Here is a 17,033-nt window from a genome sequence, read left to right as displayed (position 1 = left end):
TTGTTTATTGTAGTAGATATTTATTTTATATTATTTTAAGTGATTAAATACTAAAATAAAACCATTGATATTGAATGTTTTATAAAATAAGGTGGTAAAATAAATAAAATAGTTTTAAGTATTGTCAAAAGCTAAAAAATTTTAGTGCACGACCAATCCTTTTTTTCCTTTCTCCACAGTTATTTATTTATTTTTTTTTTTTGAAATTATCTTGGCTTTATCTCTTTGTAATTTTTTACTCTTATCTTGAATTGGTCTCATCCACTCATTTAAATTATTTTTACTTTTCCAATCCTACTTAGCTATACCAACACATTCAGATCTCTTCTTCATTTTCATCCTCACAAATCTCTTCCTCTCCCTCCTTCTCAGCCTCTTCATTATCTTCTTCACAAATATTTTTTTGATAATTTCAACATGTAGTGTTTGTTCATGATAATAATTTTTTATCATCACACTAAGACATCAATAAGTTTTTAGTGCAAGCAGAAATTGAATATCAAATCTCTTATTCAACCATCAGAGACTTTACCAGTTGAGTTAAGTGAAACTCATGTCTTCCTCACAAATCAGTCTTAGTTACAGAAACAATAAAAATGCAAAAATATTTTATTGTATATCATTTTTTGATTTAACGTAGACTTCATGCACATTAAACACATAATACAAATTAATTGACTAATTTTGTCTCGTGCAAAATCAATTAAATTCATAAAATTGCCTTTAGAAAATTAATTCTTATATTTTTATTACTAAATCTTCCGACTAAAAGTATCATTCATATGTGTTTTAGTTGAATTATAATATAAGATTGTTATCCTAGTTTCTCTGTTTATCTGATTAAATCATTAAACCGAATAGAAATGAAAACTATTCATTTAAATTGTAATGAGCCGTAGCACCATAAAGCAGTAATCACAAGAGTACTAGGCATGAAGCCCTTTTTTTATAGCGACAAGACAACAATCCAACTTTAGACCATATAAAGAAAATAAAGGGCCCGAATCCTCAAGAGCCTTGCGCAATATTGGCCGTATGTTTGGGGTAATTCTGCCGTATGCTTCTTCTTTTCCAAATCTTTATAAGAAAAAATATTATTTTGGTGCCAACGGGGATGGTTTAGTTGATAAGGCTCGGACACTTCGTTTAACTCACCTAAATTCGAGTTCCACTACTAACAGTCCCTCGTTGGTGGACATCCTTAATGGTTGGCCTACGGGTCTAAACCTGAGCGCCTTGTCCGGGAGCTGGTGTAGCTTACCTAACCCCCATTTTTCGGTAGCAAAAAAAAAAAAAAAAAAAAAAAAAATTGGTCCCTAAATTTGGGATTAGTGTTTATTTGATCTATGCATTTTGGTAGTAATCAATTTGACCCAACCGTTATTTTCAAATTATAATTAATTTGGTTCATATTATTTTTAATTTACAGTCATTTTAGGTTCAAATTTGGGTTTCTTTTAATTGCTAAGTTAATCTGTGTTTACTAGAGTTAGAAATTGGTAAATTTGATTTGTATTTTTTTTTTGTTTATTTAGTAAGAAAGAGTAAGAAAATGTGAGAAAATTTGTGATTTGACAATAGCGACCAAATTAGCTGTAAATTAAAAATAATAGGAATCAAATTGACAACTATTAAAATTCAAAAAAATATATTTTGCCCTTCTTAAGAAGACCAAAATCCAAAAAGGAAAAAAAAAATCCATTTATTCTCCACTACTAATTTAAAAAAAAAAAAAAAAAAGATTTCTAACTTTCTAAGGTATCCGGTTGAGTCCGGTCCTAATTTTTAAAAATTCAATTTTTGGTCCCAGACTGAACAATAATTATATATAATTTTTAATATCTTTTATTAAAAAATTAAAAAAATTATAAAAAATAAAAAATAAAAAAAAAAGAAAAAGAAAAAGAAAAAGAAAGAGAAGAAGAAGTTAAAACTCTCTTATTTTGTCTTGGCTAGGCTGTTTAAGAACTCTTCTTTCTTTTTTACTATTTGTGTGTGTTCTGTTTGTGTAGTTTGTGTGTATTCAAGTGTGCAAGTGAGTGTAAACACAAGCGTGTGGGGAATAATGCTCATCAATCATATTTCGAATGTTTTATTCTATATTCCATCAATTATAATTTGTTACATATTTTTTTCTTTTTTAATAAAATAATTAAAATTTTTTTAATAAAAAAATAGACACATGACATTACATTGAATAAGGATTAATAAAGTGAAATACTAAAAGTGAGATAGAGAATTGTATTTGTGGGTACCTAAGGCATGCTTGGCAACGTCCTAGGCATGCTTGCAACGTCCTCGGCCGTCCTCGGCATGCCTTGCAACGTCCTCGGCATGCTTGACAACGTCCTTGGTCGACCTAGGCATGCTTGCAACCTAGGCGTCCCACGTCGAAGGAAAACCCCCCTCACTTTCTGCCTTATAAGCTATGAAGCAAAGGGAGTAGTGTACCACCAAGTCTCTTGTGATCACAGAGATGCTTGGTGGTACGCTACTCCATTTGCTTCACAGCTTATAAGGCAGAAAGTGGGGGGTTTTCCTTCGACGTGGGACGCCTAGGTTGCAAGCATGCCTAGGTCGACCAAGGACGTTGTCAAGCATGCCGAGGACGTTGCAAAGCATGCCGAGGACGTTGCAAGGCATGCCGAGGACAGCCGAGGACGTTGCAAGCATGCCTAGGACGTTGCCAAGCATGCCTTAGGTACCCACAGTATTCATGTATAGTAATGTGAAATACAACATTTATCGCACAACATGAAGGACATTATTTTCGTGGGTGATTTTTGCTCAAGAAGCATTATTAGGCATAGTAGATGGGTTTAGGCCCAAAATTGAGAATTAGGCTTTGTACGCTTATATTGCTATTACATTTTTCCTCACTGTAGTTAAAATTTATTCCTATACTGATTTTTTTTTTTTTTTTTTTTTTTTTTTTTTTTTGAGAATGAAGACTATTCCTATACTGAATTGAAAAGCAGAATGAAAGAACCTATATAATTAGGCTTCAATTGGCTTCAACGGTTCAAACTTTTATTTAGTCCTTAAATTATATGTAATTAAAACATAAACTATTATCATTGAAATTGGCCAATAAAATAGATTCAGAAAAGAAAATTTATCTTATGATATGTGACAAAAATACTAAGTTTTTGTTGAAGCTAATAATTATTTAAATAATTTAAAACAAACAATAGAACTTGTGGGGCCAGAGAATCTGCAACCCTGGCCCACTTTACATTAAGGCCCAAAGCCCAAGCCGAGGAGAGCAATTGCCAAGGACGCATAATGAAAATCCAAAAAAGGGGCTAAAGATCTGGCCGAGGACGATCTTATGCTCGGCACCCCACAGAACGCCTGAAGGAAAGGGCGAGCTCAGTGCAGGGGCAGGACAAGTGAAAAAGCTGCCAATACTATAATAAAGAACTTTGCATCTGACAGGCCCATGTTCTTCACCATGCTATTCAACTTTTACGTCTACTCCCAACCACTCTAAGTATGGGCTGATAGGACAAGTCTCCATCCCAGAAAGTGAAACTTACACGTGGACATTGAAAGGAAAGTTACTACTAGTATAAAAGGAAAGAAGGACCAATGGGGAAAAGGATCCCCACAGAGGGAGAAGTCCTAAAAAGGGAGAATGAGAAGAACACTAAGCTCCTCGGACGGGGTACGAGGACAAAAACCCCACATGTAGCACCGAAAGATGGTTTTGTCAGTCACGCCAGGTCCACTCTCATATAAATTTCCATAGAAACCATGACTAGACCGCTGTCCAGTGACCAAGGTCAAGCCTTCCAAGCCCACACTCTACAAATTATATTGTTCGGGCCCTTTACGTACGAGCCCAATGTTATTCTTGGGTCGTTATTAATCGTGTCCTTACAGAACTTATTTCATTTTATTTTATATTAAATATTGTGGTAACAAAATTTTTAATTAAAGTATTTTCTTTTTGAGAATCAATTTTTAATTAAAGTTAAATCTTAAACATATTGAGTATTGTATGACATGTAACACTTACTTTGAGTCATGATATAATATGGCCAAATAAAAAGTCATGTTAGACTATTAAAATAATTTAAAATAAATAATAAAAATTCTTTTGGAACGTTTTGACAACAAAATTTTAATTAGAGTAGTATTTTAAACTTTATGAAAGTTTAATAATAGAATTTTAGATAGAGCAAACTATTTTGAAAATTTTAATATACTATGGTGAGTCACATACCAAAAACAATATATATATTTTTTTAATAATTTGATATTAGTTACAATGAAGGAGGGGAGATTTGAACCATAAACGTTATTAATACATTAGAAGGTATCAACCAATTAAAGTACAAGGCTTTTGACACAAAAGCATGATGTACAATAATCTTAAGTGAATAAAGTAAAATGATACAAGAATTGTCCGTATGACATATGGAGACAACATTTACTTGTCCCAATCAAAGTGGACACTACATTTATTATTTATTATAGGCTAAATACTTTTTTTTTTGTTTTATATTTTTCGGATAGGGCTAAATACTATTTAACCCTCTAAGTTTGGGTCACTTCTAAATATTCAATGTATAAATAGTGCAAGAGCAAGCCTTTATATAGGCACAATATGTGTGTAGCACAAATAATATAAGTGTTGGACAAGTACAACAATAAATGGGCCTAAGCCCAATGTGCTAATAAACTAACTTATATACTCAGATTGACTTTGTGTGTTGTGTGCATACTTATTTTGAAATAAACAACAAAACATAAAAGAGACAACTTGTAACATACAAGAAAATAAACAAACAAAAGGAGTTTATAAAATCATATAAGGAAGAGGACAAATATTATGACAAGTTCATTCCCTCTTTTCTTAGCAGTTGTGTGATCGATTGATAAGCCCCTTGTTTTGATTGCTACTGTAGTTTGATATGCAAACTAGAGATGGTGTATGGATGATCTAGCATGACTCAAGATGAAATGGTTAATGAAAAATAATAAAATCTGCCTTTTTTTTTTTTTTTTTTTTTTTTGTACTTAACATTATGTATTTGGTTTAATGACCCTTTTATAGGATGACAAATAATCCTTTCAAAACTTTGGATCCCAAAGTTTGGTATGTAGTTTTTATTTTATTTATATTTTTTTAGGGATATTTTCAACTTAAGAAATCCACTCTTAATGATGGCTTTGGGTTCCAAAGTTTGGTATGTAATTTTTTTTTAGAGATATTTTCAAGCTATGGCATCCACTATTAGGGTCTATTTGGTTGGAAAGATAGAAAAGTGGAAGGATTATGGTTTTAAAAACTGGACTGGACAGACCGGTTCAACTAGGGATCGGGTACTACTTCGGTTAGAAAACCCCCAAAATCGGCCAAAATTGGTCAAAAACCGAGTTAAATTGGAAATTGTAGGCAAAAATGGTTTTGCCTCCGATCTGGTTTTTAAAACCATGAGAAGAATAAAAAATAGGGAAGGGATGGAAAAGTGGAAGGAAAGAAAACATTTTAATTTCCCTCTTTTGTGTTTGGTTGGGAGTGGAAAAAGTGAGTTAGTATAAATTTACTCATATGTTATTAATTGTTTAAAAAATGATGTCCAATTAAAACAAAAAAGTGGCAAAAAAAAAAAAAAAAAAAAAGGCAATCACCCAAATTTATTAAAAAAAGAAAAATCATGCCCTAAAAAAAAGTAAAAGAAATAATCATTTATAGTTTAAGGGGAAAAAAAAAAGGGCAAACAATATGTCCACTATCCAAGAAAGCACGATTTTCTCAACAACAACATTAACAACAACAAAAAAGAAAGAAAGAAAGGAAGCACAAAGAAAGAAAGAAAAAAGAATATAGGAAATAGGCAACAATATATCCAAGTCCAACATGTAAAAAGAAAATGTGGTAGGTCAATCATCGACTACAACTATTTCTTTCCCCAAATTGGAGAGATACAATTTTGGTGGGCTAGGAGATAAAACACATAAGCTCCACCAATTTTCCATCAAAATACCCATAAAATTAGTTTTTTCTCCACTTTTCTCTTTTCTATTTTTCATCCTCCATGTTTCACTCTTAACCAAATGGACCTTAAATGATGGCTCTTTATTATTAGACCAAGACACTGAATAGTGTAAGCGAGGGATTGAACTTTAAATTTCTTATTCAGCAATAAGAAACTTTACCAGTTGAGTTAACTGGAACTCACAATTTGGTATGAAGTTTAATACATTAAGGACGTTGTAGAAGTAATGGGAAAGTTATGGATAGTGAATGGAATTTAGGGCCATTTAGTAACGTTGTTTGCGTTTTGTGGAAATACGTGTGGGTGAAAAAGTATTGTGGAATTACGTGTGGGTAAAAAAGTGTTATGAAATTATGTGTTGTGGAATTACGTGTTATATTGTTTAAACAACGAAAACTGTTGTTTAAACAACACTAACAAACAAGCCCAATGTTTGAAATTATTATTTTTTGATATAAGATATAAATTTTATTCTAGTATAATCTAAATGTATATGTGTGTGAAACTCCCTCCTGAAGATTTGAATCCTGACCCTTTTCTCCACACCCCACAAACACTTATATTTATGGAGTGACCATTGCACTAAGGGTGTGCGGTGGTTTGAAAACATTATTTAACCAAACGTAAGATAGACAAAGAATTAGCATCTCGAAAATTTTTGGGTACTAAATAATGTACTCAAAAAGCAGACAACTGAGATCATCTAAACTATCATACTTGATTGAAAAGGTGATTAATTATCATGTATGTTTTAGTGTTTCATTAGTTTGAGAGAACAAAAATTAAAAGGCATACTATTTTGTATTTGAGCATAACCAGATTTTCCAAAAAATGCTTTCATGATGCAATCACAATGAAGAATGTTTGAAGCCTGAGCCTCTGTTGTTGATTTAGCACATGAATTAAGGCTAAGGCAAGACACTAGTTAATAAGTAGAGAAGCTACTGAAAATGCTAATCTTGGCTAAATTGAAAATGATTAGAATAACCATCTTTGAATTAGACGGAAAAGACTTGATAAATGTTGAAGCAAGTAAATTATTATGGTATTTTTAGCAATCATTGATTCATAATCCATCATTATATTGTGTACGATTGGATAGCCAAAAATAGATAGCTAATATAGTTTGGGTTGATACTAAAATGATAATTTATTATTGACAGTGTTATGACTTATGACACTATACAAGAAGAAAATAAAAATTTGAGTCTATTAGTTTTGTTTATAAGTTTTAATCACCAATAAAAAAAGATGGTAATTTTTGAGGCTGCACTTTTATACAATGAAATAACTTAATCTTTCAAGCATGAAAGCATTTTTAATGCATTCAAGAGTAAAAAGCCTAAGTTTATTTTTACTGATCAATATCCTGCAATTGCAAAGGTATTAGCTAAGGTGTGCATTTGGCATTTGCTTAAAAACCCAATTTTTTTTACTATTCAGCTTATTTTTGCTACTATTTATGGGTTTCATTACACTTTTTTGGACTATTCATAAGTCCTATTGTACTATTTCTTCAACCACCTTTTAATTTCATCTGCAGTACTTTCAGCAAAAAGTTTTCAGTTTTAACTAAATAAGTTGTTCCCAAACGAACTCTAAGATTCTTTGTTCATTAAATGACATAAAGAGATAATGGCTAAATGTTACATGAATATGACATCTACTTTAGTGATACAAAGTACTCAACTTAGTGAAAGTTTGAACAAAGACTTAAAAATTACTTGCTATTATATTTGGATTGTCCATTTATTTTTTTTACAGTATTTTGAAAGTAGTAAAAGTGACATTAGGAATAGGAGATTGAGTATAATGTTAGGGAAAAATTACGTTTCTTGAGTTGGAAGAATTCAATTTCAAGAAATAACTTGGCATGTTTACATTTTTTTTTTTTAAAGTAAATATTCAATTTCAAAAGATAACTTGGAATGTTTACATTTTTTTTTTTTCAATTTAAATTTTCAACTGCTGAATTAGAATTTAACCCAAATAACTATTTGATATGTTTACAAATTTTTTAAAAATTGAAAATAAACTTTTCAAAATTTACTTATTAAAATAAAAGTCTGAGTATATTTTCATCTTATATGATTTGAAATGTACGGTACGGTGTCAATTGCATGGTGATTCATCTCTTTCTTTTTCTTCTTCTTCTTTTTTTATTTTTAAATTTTTTTAATAAAATTTAGAGATAAAATAAATTTTCAATTTTGACATCCACACCATATTGATTTTTTTAATTATTTGACCAAAACACTAATTGGTTTTGGTGTTGTAAGTAGAACTTGAATATCAAGTCTCTCTTATTTGATGATAAAATACTTTATTAATTGAGCTAATTTGAATTTACAATAATTGTTATTCACTATTTACTATTAGAAAAAGACATTAATGGAATCATTTTTAGTGTAAATGAGATTCAAACCCTAATTCTTTGGACAAAAATAAGAGACTGAGAAAATCAGTAATATTTTTACCTCATAAAACAAATGTAGAAACTCATATCTAGTTAAGTCCCCAATAAATATGCATTAAAATTACTTATGAAATTGAACCAATGTCCATGATAGCATAGTAAAATCTAGATATAGTTCTTCAATGTACAATAATTAAATTTTTTTTTTTATAATTAATTTCAATCACATAATTGTATTGAGTGACACAACAAATTATATTCATGTTATATATTTGTAATATTTTTTTTTTTTGCTAATAATATTATTTATAAAAAAATTATTTTATCCAAAAAAAAAAAAAGTTCCTTAAAAAAAATATAAGCAGGACAGTCGTTGCTCCGTTTAACAAGTAACAACTAACAGCAGACCAGAGTCCAGAGGCTGAGAAAATCATAAAACCTTAAAAGAGATCGATCAATCCTCCTGGTATGTACTGCAGTACCTCATCTCTTTCTTCTCGGATTTGGGGTTTTGCATTTGCTTCTGTGATAGTGATTAGTGACTCACCCACACATCCATTTTTGTTCAATATTTCGATGCTTTCACCATTAGTACACTTTTTATTTTCGATGTTCTCTTTAAAGTTTGATTCTTTTTGTGGGGTTTTGTCTGGGTTCTAGATGGGTTATGAAAGTTATCAAATTTGTCTAAAAGTAATAGCATAGGGAAAGTGCCGCTTAAGTGTTTGATGAAATTCCCCAAAGAAAGTGTAAAGATAAAAACATGGTTGTGGGTGGGTTATTCTGGAGCTACAATATGAGGTTTTTGGCTGCATTGATTTTAGCTTTTGGCGTGATTTTTGGGCTAATGAGCTTTAGCTCAAATGGCACTTCTTGGTTTGCAAGAGCAATGAGTGTTTACTCTACTGCCAAAACACAAAACTCAATGGACGAAAAAAAATTTCTCCTTATCTCAGGCCATATACTGTGGTTAATTAGAGCATCCACAGCAGTGGAGCTAAATATTTAGCTATTTAGCTCCACTAAAACTTACTTTATCTATTTTACCTATACATATGCATCCATACGCTGCAGCAGTGGATCTATTTTTGCTTTCAACATAATAAAATAATATAAACTTCACAATAAAATATTATAACCACTACAATAAAATAATATATTCTATTACCAAAAAAACATTCACAGTACCTACCACAGCCAACCACAACCACAACCACCACCACCACCACCACCAATCCACAGCAGGAAAAAGATGAATAAATAAATAAACCCAAATCTCAAATCTTTTTCCTCGGCCACCGCTACAACCACAACCACCACCACCACCACCAGAAAAAAAAAAAAAAAAAAAAAAAAAAAAAAAAACCCAAATCTCTATAATAGGCGATCGGCGGCGTGGGTCTGCGATTGGCGGCGTGGGTCTGAGATCGGCGGCTTGGGACGGCTGGGTTGGGCCTACGGCGGGGAATGAGGGATCTTGAGAGAGTGATGGTGAGAGAGGAGAGTGACGGTGAGTTTTGAGAGCTGGTCGGGACGGCTGGTCGGGCCGGAGTGAGAAAGAAGATGAGAGCTTGAGGATAGCTGGTCGGGCCGGAGTGAGAAAGAGGATGAAAGCTTGAGAACGGCTGGTTGGAACGGCGAGATTGCACAATGACAGAGAGGATGAGAGCTTGAGGGAGTTCTGGGGAGAGGAAGAGAATTCAGAAGAGTGAGAGAGAGAGAGAGGCATAAAGTGAGAAAGAGATGAAAGAAAAAAAAAATAAAATAAAAGGGAACGGTATATTTTAATCCCGGTAAGAATTAAATAATATTATTTTTGTTTAGCTTAGATGAACAGTACACATCTATTTATAGATGTGTACTGTTCATGTGGAGCTAAAAAATATGGATATAGCTCCACTGCTGGAGCGTAATTTTAGTATCAATGGAGCTAAATTATAGCATTATAGCAATATAGCACCAAATTTTACTCTACTGCCAAAACACAAAACTCAATGGACGAAAAAAAATTTCTCCTTTTCTCAGGCCATATACTGTGGTTAATTAATGGCAAAACAATACTCCTTCCATAATAAATGAGTTCCCAAAATGGTAATCATGCTTATTAAAACAAAATAAAGACCGCTTGGATTTACAATTTAATCTTGAGCATTTTATGAATGGTGGAGGCCTGAAAGTACATAGTGCAAAGAGAAAGATGAGAGGAGGAAGATGATGCTATGGAAGAGAATGGAGAGTTAATGTTGGGGTTTTTTTTTTTTTTTTTCTTCTTTTAATAAGAAGAGTTAATGCCTAAATCACTAATTTCTATAGAGTAATAATGGCATTACTATGAGTGTTTTTTGACCCTTAGATCTAATAATAATTAATGTTTGCCTACAATTCTAGTATTTACGCTCTGTTTGTTTTAGCATAAACATTTTCTAGAAAATGATTCATTTTCCAAAGAGCATTTTCTAGAAAACTGTATCATTTTCCAGTGTTTGGTAACGACTTTGAAAATGAGCTTAAGAATGTTTTCTGGTGTTTGGTATGCAAATTTTTATTTTTATTTTTTATATTTCTTGTGTAATTTAAAACATATGTATTATGTAAACCAACTAATGTAATCAATATATATATATATATATATATATATAAATTAAAAAACAAATAAGAATGAATTTGGTTTTCATACTAAAATTTTGACAATAGATACAAAATTAGTTGTCAAATTTTCATGATCTCTACCACTCATCTTACTCATATATATGAACAGTAACATCCATATATACATACATACATATATATATCAACCATTTGTCTATATACATAAAATTGACATAGGAATACATTTTTAATAAGTACAAATAATAATAACTTTTAATTGTCGATTCTTTTTGCTGGTACACTAATTGTCTACTATGGTCAACCACGTCTTTAATATTACTCAAAATTATGTATTTATATAATGTATCTACATAATATATTATCACTGCATAGTATCTGCATAATGTATCTACCAACAAATACAATTCCCCTGAACAATTATCATTTATTATATAACAATATTATTAATTTACTGTAAAAATTATCCTATGTAAAAACAATTTAGAGCCGTAGAGGCACTATGTTTAAAATTTTCTTCTTTTACTTCATTCATTCTTTCTTCTTCTTTTTTATTTTTTATTTTTTATATTTTTTTTAGCACTTTTATGTGCAAAAAAGAACTACTTGCAATCCATCAAACCAAAAATTTCTTAGAGAAAAAAATAAAATCAAGTTTGAAATTCAAAGTAAAGAATTGGGATTTTGATAGAGAATAATGAAATAATTACACTGCAAATATGTTCTCTTTTGCAAGTTGGTAGAAAGGAATGAAATAATTACTGAGTAATGGGAGGAAGAAGAAAAATCTAATTAGAGAACTGTGTTATAAAGGGGAAGAGAAACGTGGAGAGAGAGAGAGAGAGAGAGAGAGAGAGAGAGAGAGAGAGAGAGATCTATGGAAGAGGGGAGACCAAAGTTAGTGACAGTGAGGGTGTGAGGAAAGAAAAAGGAAAGGAAAGAGAGAAAGAGTGAGAGAGTGTACCATGAGAGAGAGATTGTTTTCCAAAATTTTTTTTTGGAAAATAACCTATCGAAAACAAGCCTTATTTTTATTAAGATTTTCCATTGACTAAAGATAATTTTCCATTGACCAGTTTTTTTTGGACTACCAAACACTGAAAAATGTGGAAAACTTTCTTTACAGAAGATTTTCCAGCGAAACAAATAGAGCATTAGAAGAAATTCTAGTATGACCTAAAGTTCCAAGAAACTTTCCACTCCTCCAATTGAAACTCTATATATCTTATTATTTGTTAGGATGCTTTAATTAGGTGAACTATATTATTTAAGTTTGAAGATATTTAAAATTGTAATCCTACCAAAATTTATTACCAAAAATTTCAAGACATATAGTATAAAATTTAATATATATTTTTAATTATTTTAATAATCTATTATAAATTTTATTTTTATATAATAAAACTTGCACAATTCATAATGTCCCTAAGTCAAATTGCTCTCTCTCTCTCTCTCTATATATATATATATATATGTATGTATATAATCTATATTTATATAATAACTAATAGCCGAAACGTTTAACTTTTTGTTGATCGTGTCTTATTGCGCTATATAGCTACATAAATGACCGGCACATTTACATCTAAAAACACCAAAACAATATGTCTTTTCGTTTGGGCAGTAGTTACAGGAAAAAAAAAAAAAAACACTTTTTTAAAATAGCAACAAATCAGCAAATAAGCCTTTTTAAAAATAAATTATTAAAAAAAAGGAAATTTTAACAAATTATTTTTAAAAGCCCCACACCGTTTCAGTGGGTAACCACTATATATATTTTCAACTTCTCTTCAATTTTTTCCTTCTCTGTAATGCCCCTTTTACCCCTTACGAGAAGATACTTAAGAGTGAAACTTGAAGAGAGAATAGATCCTGCCGCTACCGTCAGCCAGCAAACCGACTATCGGTAAAGATGACTTCTTTCGCTTTCCCTTTCAATTGTAGTGATCTGCTTTTTTTTATTTATTTTTTTAATCTCTTCTTTTCTGTTTTTTTATTGTTGTGTTTGGTTTTGGAGACACAACTTCAAAGCATAATAGCCCTAGAACCATCCGTAAACCAAATACAATTTGTTTTTTATTTTCATTTTACTTTCCAATTTGTTTTATGTTTTCTATATTCCAGATTTTTTTTTTTTTTTCAAGAAACAGAGGTATACAATTTTTTATTTATTTATTTATTTTTGGTTAAACAGATTCGAGATTCTTGATCAGATGGGCAAATAGGCATGCCCAACCCAACCCACAGATGGATTTGCTCGAAGTCACGCTCAACCCAGATTTTTATGAAGTTTCTGAGGTGAATGGTTTAATTGTCTACACCCATGTAGGAAAATCTCTGTCTAATTGTTTATCCCCATGTCTATGCATTTCTTGGATATGAGTTTTAGATCAGTTTATTGTTTTGGTATGTGTAAGTAATGTAATTTTCAAAACGTATCCTTATGATTGCATATACAAACATAGATGATTTTGTAAGAATTGGAAACGGCGTTTTTTTTTGTGGGGGCTTTGGAACTGTAACTATTGTATTGTCTGTTTCGACTATATTCTTAATTAGAGTCGGTTATTGTTGAAATTGTTATTTGACTATGTTTTGGAGGTATTATGGTATTCTATTATTGTTGAAATTCTAGGTAGTTCTTTTGACAGCAATGTAGTTCTTTCATTACATTATATGCAGGGAATGATTGCAACAATAATGCATGATGTGGGCTTGATAAAATGTCTCAAAAATCTACACTGCACACTGTTTTGAATAACTTTCTGCATTGTTTTTAAATAACTTTCTGTAAACCAATTTTCTGTTTCGTATGTCAAGTTCTATAAAAGGAGCAATGTGGGTTTGTTTGTGTTGGTTGAAAAATTCTGAATTTTTAGAGATAGTGAGTGATTTCGTTTCGTTCATCAACTGATTAGCACCAAACTATTTCTCAGAAACTTTGCCACAGCAATATATTAGTAAAAAATTTGTAGTTTATTCCAAACCTTCATATGTAAGCCTTGAACTCATTTCTAAATATTACATGTATGTTGACATTTTTTATTTATATATTTATTTATTTTGTTCTGATGAGTAATTGTGCTTTCAGGTTTCTCAGAAATCACTCATAAGGCAACAGAATTCATATTTCGGCTCTAGGGATTCCATTTCCTACACACTCTTAGATGCCATGGTCAGCATTCTTAAATCCAATTGGCAAAGCAGGATTTAAATCAGTGATAAGCTCTTAGTGGCTTACAAACCTCAAAAGAGGAAGTTTGCATCGTTTGGCGACAACTCTTTGGGAGATGAATGAGAAAAAAAAAAAAAAAAAGAAGAAGGTTTGTTTATGGTTTTTCATTGTTTAAAATTTAGACAGATTAAAACTTATTGCTTGGTGTGTTCATGTATTTTAAAATCTGGTAATAAAAACTGAATATGATTTAGATTTTTCTTGAACTAAGGTCCTTGGAAGCTTCATTGCTTTTGCAAGAATCTGAAAACCCCTTATGAATGGCAGGTTATTGATGACTGACTATCTATTTTGATTGGTAAGTTACACATGCACACACACCCAGTGGGTCTCGAACCCAGTATTCAGGACCTCATCCTCCGTCCCTTTATTATGAGAGGAGGAAGTGCCAATTGAGCTATAGCTAATTGGTTGATGATTGACTAACTTTTATAATTGAAACCTTAATAGAAAAGTTACAATTGAGCTTGGCTTAAAAGCAGTCCAGTTTGACGTTTTACATTTAATTTTTATCGGAAGTTGACACTAGGGGTGCCCAGCTTGATAAGCTAACAATTATTTATTTTAATTGTGTTACAATTCTTGCAAGCATAATCGATTTCTTCTGCTCCCCCCCTTTTTGGCCTCTTTTTCTTGTTAATTTTTCTTCATTGGGAAATAAATTTTACCTAACATATGCTTGAGTTGTTATTGTACAATCAATGGATGATTGACTTGTTCTTTTTTATTATTAGTATGGGGACCTTGTTATTCATTCCCTAAGCCCCTAGTAGTTTTCCTATCAACTCTAATTCATCTTATCAAGCTTTTAGTTCTTTAGAACAAATCAGATTTTGCCCTGATTAGTTATGTTTGATAAATTTACAGAAACCCCGTCCAAAGGATAGATTTGACTCAAGAACTAATACGATGAATGATGGAGGTAATGATGCTACTTTGACTGTTTTTAGCAGGGAAGATTGAATTTATTAATGTAATTGTTCCGACAGCTTTTGGACAATACTCATTTTTGTAATTGCGTTATGACATACCCTCCATGCAAAGACTTTAATGTGATTCTTAAAATTTTATTCCTCCATAATGCTGACCAAAAACAGTTTCTTTTTGTTTCCTATTGTTTTAGCCTCACTAGCCACATTGTATGCACAATTAAACATGAACCGACCATGCGGTGTGAAACTCCATATTATTTTATCTCTTGCTAAGAGGAATATCCAAATTTGCATCTATGTCTTCTCTTGAAAATAAGTTGTTGATAAGTTCAGTGTTCCAGCATCTTTTTCCATATCAATTGCATGATTAATTTGGATTGACTACAACCTGCAATCAACTCTTTTTTTCTGCTTCAAGTCTATGGCCGGTTGCCTTGTTTTTCATGTTTCCATAAAGTAATTTAAATGTTGTATTAAAATCCTTTGGTTTGTCATTTGTATTTGGTCGGCCTTGTCACTAGGAATTCCTTGTCTGAGTAGACCCCATGCCCTTTGAACAATGTATTGAGAGCTTCTTGTGAAATTTTTCTTAAGCAGGATATTTATTTCTTGTCCTATCTGCTCCCCACTATAAGTTCTTCATAGCTTCACCCCCACCCCCTTCAAAAAAATAAAAATAAAAAGAATTAGAAAAAATAAATTTAGGCTGAGCATGTGATACTGAGTACTCTAAATTTTGAACTTAATGTGCAGCATCCGTATGCTCCTCTTAGCTAACCTATCTTGTTAAGATCTCTAAGCTATAGTTAAATTTAAAAAGTGATTTAACTGCCTTGAAATAGCAGTAGTCAATGGTCAAGTAGGTAAGGCTGTATATTAAGGGATGGGGAGTGGATGGTGGGGATCCATGTGAGGAGTCATGGACAGGAGTGTCATGTTTTGATTCATTTGCTATACGCCTGTAATGCACTTAGCTAACCTATTTTTCTATTAACAATGCCACATTTTCAAAAAGGCCCAAAACCTTACCCTTCCATGTTCTACTACCCTTTGTGCAGTAAAATTCAAGGACTAAACCTATTGGAGGCCAGCTTAATAACCTGCATCATTTGACACACCTGCAAGTGAATATGTCTTGTTATATTTATCTTTTATTGAAGTTGTACCAGCATTGTTTATATAATTCTTTATTCTGGTTTCTTCTTTAGGAATGTCAGCTACAATAACATTCAGGGTGAAATTCCATATAGCTTACCTCCCAATGCCACGAATATGTAGGATGTCTGTTTTGTAAATTGTGATTCTTGTATGCTTAATTTTTTTTCTTTCAAGTTTTTGGTGATTATTCTACTTTTTCGTGAATGCAGAAATATGGCATACTACTATTTGAGACAAAATATTCCCCACTCTCTACCAGCCATGAAATGTCTCTAACATGAGTGAGTTACTTCTCCCCCCAAAGTGCCTATTTACTAAATTGCTTTTTCTTTTTGGTTATTCAATCAGAATCTCTTAATTCTTTTCTTGTAGAAATCTAAACCACAATTAGTTATCTGGACCAATTGACAATGTCTTTACCGGCTTACAGAATCTCAGAGAAATGTACGTGTTCTTCACCTGATCCTTACATTTCCTTTTCCCTGGCGTTTGAAGTGAAAAGAAAATAATGCAAAGTACAATATTCCATGAAATACAAAGAGGATGTTGTTGATGCTAGTAGAACCTTGAGAGGGTATGAAGTTGGTGATGATCTTGATGAAGGTATGTAGCAAATTATGCAGCAAACAAGAACTCTCCAAATACCTTTTAGTGTACAAGGATTGGCTATTGTAAAT

At 31.6% G+C, this 17,033-nt stretch overlaps 2 protein-coding genes across 50 annotated transcripts in view; one reads left to right on the top strand and one right to left on the bottom strand.

Moving 5' to 3' along the window:
- Nucleotides 1–17,033, bottom strand: part of LOC126724227 (putative disease resistance RPP13-like protein 1) — a 248,182-nt gene that overhangs the window by 174,623 nt on the left and 56,526 nt on the right. The gene's annotated exons all lie outside the window — the stretch shown is intronic.
- Nucleotides 8,772–17,033, top strand: part of LOC126724246 (PHD finger-like domain-containing protein 5A) — an 88,982-nt gene continuing 80,720 nt past the window's right edge. Inside the window, exon 1 of one of the 2 annotated variants that reach the window (XM_050428754.1) lies at nucleotides 8,772–8,890. The gene's annotated coding sequence lies outside the window, so the exon portion shown is untranslated. The remainder of the gene's footprint in view (nucleotides 8,891–17,033) is intronic. The other variant, XM_050428755.1, reaches the window with a different exon arrangement.

Source organism: Quercus robur, chromosome 4, assembly GCF_932294415.1.
Source record: "Quercus robur chromosome 4, dhQueRobu3.1, whole genome shotgun sequence".
NCBI classification, from domain to species: Eukaryota; Viridiplantae; Streptophyta; class Magnoliopsida; order Fagales; family Fagaceae; genus Quercus; species Quercus robur.
The sequence above is the reverse complement of the archived record's forward strand: the minus strand, read 5'-3'. Positions and strand labels throughout refer to the sequence as shown.